The 2,859-nt window shown below is 45.6% G+C and overlaps 1 long non-coding RNA gene across 1 annotated transcript; it reads left to right on the forward strand.

Annotated features, from left to right (window-relative positions):
* Positions 1 to 942: 942 nt before the first annotated feature.
* Positions 943 to 2,584, forward strand: LOC129384523 (uncharacterized). The gene is made up of 3 exons (XR_008612234.2): positions 943 to 1,004; positions 1,266 to 1,322; positions 2,526 to 2,584. It is a non-coding gene; the product is annotated as an uncharacterized lncRNA (long non-coding RNA).
* The last annotated feature ends 275 nt before the right edge of the window (positions 2,585 to 2,859 follow it).

A 2,859-nucleotide genomic window follows, 5' to 3' on the forward strand; every position in this document is an offset into this window, starting at 1 on the left:
CGACCGCGCACTATCGCCCGTAGTTTATATTTAAAGCGATCTTCTTTGGGGGCGCAGCCAAGGTGGGCCGATGGCTCGTACGCAAAGCTACGAGCCTGACCGCTATGTTCTGACCGCTGAGCTACGAGCCGCTATGTTCTGACCACTGAGTTTGCATTGAGGCGATAGAAACGCGAAGGTCACTTCGCTCGCTGCTGCTGCCGCGATTCCTCAGGCCAGCGTTTCGACAGCGAGTAGCCGCGGTCAATGTTTCCAACGGGGCTCTCTACTCTGGTGGCTGCTGCGTGTTGCGCGGCCACGCGAGCCATCTATTGAATACTATTTGTGATGCGGGAAGTGCAGGCGGCAACGTGCAGCGAGGGCAGGTATCTTCGTGCGCACTATAGACCGCTTCATCGGGCGAGGAGGAAAGTCTGGCAACATGCGCCTTTCCTCCTTTCTGGCTTGGGCGAAACGGCGTGGTGCGGCACGGTAAGTATGTGCTGCTGCTTGGATGTGAACAGTTTACTGTTTTAGCGCATCCTGCGGAATATTCATGTGATGTCAGCTAACACCAGGTCTTCGGGGAATCACTGCGTTATCTTCGGCTGTACGAATAATTAAAGAAAGAGGAAGCTGTTGGCGGAACAAACGTGCGACGTGCATCAACAGCCACGGCGTGTTTGTGGTTGCGAACTCGTCAAGTTTCACCGTTTTCCTGCTGACCCAGAGCATCGGCGTTTGTGGATTGCGAGCGTCAACAGGAAGGACTTCCTACCGTCCGACAGTTCGCGGGTATGCTCGGTACATTTCGTTTCTGGCGAACGTACCGACACGAACCCGACACCGATGAGGAGCCTCGGCTATGAGCGGAAGGTATGTATGTACTACGTAACCTGCTGCTAGTCAAGCGAGAACTCATCTCTCGAAGAAACAGTCGCAAGTGACGCTCATATCTTGCGCAGGTAAAAGTCGGGCGACGACAAATAGTGAGAGGCGACTACGTGCCTACGAAGAGACGAAGGGTACGTGTCAAAATTATTTTACCGGTCTGTTAATGAGGAAGTGCTGCGCTTTGTTTTGAGCGCGATATCTTTTCAGGCGTGTGCAGCGCTCTCATGTAAAACAACTTTTTTTGTCGCCGATGCTGCTATTGCGTGAGCTCTTTTGTTTAATACTCTTCGATGCCGACGTAAAAGAGCGTTAGAGCCGTTATTCTCTTTTTGGCAGCGCGTTTTGGTACCGTGTGATCTTAATGTTTGCGTTCGCCGATTTTTTTATCTTAGCTTCCTGGAGATGAAGTGGAGTCGGCACAGCCAGAGCCATGCGTACCCATTGATTATGTAAGTAATCTCATGTGCAACAGTGCAAGCATGCGCACAAGTAATGGCACCTACCATTGTGTACATTACATTAATTGGAACGTTGCAACGTTATGGAGGCACATTAAAGAGCCCCAGGTGTTCAAAATTAATCTGGAGTCCCCTACTACGGCGTGCCCCATAATCATGTTTTTGTGTTGGTATGTAAAACTCCAGAAATCAAATTTGTGTAAATTTATGCAGCTGGCACACGCCCATGCTGCAAGGAACAGCTTGTTTAGCAGTTGTAAAACATTTACTCTAGAAAAGCATTTATTTCACTCATGCTTTGACCTAAGGCCCAAAAGAAACAGTGATCAAGTAAATTTATTTTGTGGTCTCGCATTAGTAAACAAAAAACAAATGCACCTGTTTTTACACGTTATTGTGCAGCCTTCACTTTGTGGAATTGTACCCATTACATCACTTATGCAAGTTGCCATGCCATTTGCCACCCCAACAGGTGCCAGAGCAGGTGACTTAGAATAGGTACACCGTCACAGTGCAAAGCGTTATTTCATCACATTAAAAAAAATTTGTGGGTTCCAACTTCTGTTTTTCATACAAACTTTCGCATTCTCAAAATTGATCCTATTGCACTCAACACAATTTGACAAAGTCTATGAACAGCAGCTGGTAATTAATCCACAACAGACATGAATAAAGTTAGCTTTTTGAATTAACAGATATTTACAGTTTTTTGAAGCGATAGAAAGTCGCTTAGCCTGGGCAATCCATTTAGCGTCTTTTTCATTGAATTTCTAAGGTGATGCCTGCTGCAAATTTATCCTATTGGTGTCTTTACCTCAGAACACAGTAGGCTGTGGTTCAGAAATGCATAACATCAGTTTTTCCCTACCTTGTAAATGTAATAAGGTAACATAAAAATATCTGCGAATAATATTTTTTACTCTTGCCTAGGTTCCATCAATCTCAACAATGTACCATTTTTGACATTTCTGCTGCGTCTGCAGGTGCATTGAAGGTTATTCTTACTAGCCAGCGTGTCAGTAATTTTCTATTGTTTTCTGATACTGGTTTTGTATTGCGGTTTCACATCATGCTGCACCACAGCATGGATGCAGATGTGTAGGATGAAGTTGGTGCTGCAAAGCCCCATTTCGACATAAGAAGAGCAGTCAAAAGCAGACTCTTCATTGCTAATGCATCTCTTTTTATCTGCAGCCACAATTGGATGGTGTGTCGGATGAAAGTGTGGAACGTTCACTAGGTGACAATCAGGCAAGTCAACATGATACAGCTTGAGTATAACACTTAGAGACAAAATGTTTCATACAAAGAAAGTGGATAAAAAGAAACGCTGAGACAAAAAAGTGCACCTTCATGGGTGCTTGCCACATTTTAAACCTATTCTAAACGTCATGTCAATGCCTAGCCCCTCCCTTGCAGAGAGCTGCATCTACTTTCTGAATCTGGTGCAGGAGTTGCACCGCAGCCGAACTTGCAGCAGTTTTGCTGGGAAAATGACACGTGGTCCACTGAAGTCTATGTACCAAGG

Source organism: Dermacentor andersoni, chromosome 5 (genome assembly GCF_023375885.2).
Source record: "Dermacentor andersoni chromosome 5, qqDerAnde1_hic_scaffold, whole genome shotgun sequence".
In the NCBI taxonomy this organism is placed as follows: domain Eukaryota; kingdom Metazoa; phylum Arthropoda; class Arachnida; order Ixodida; family Ixodidae; genus Dermacentor; species Dermacentor andersoni.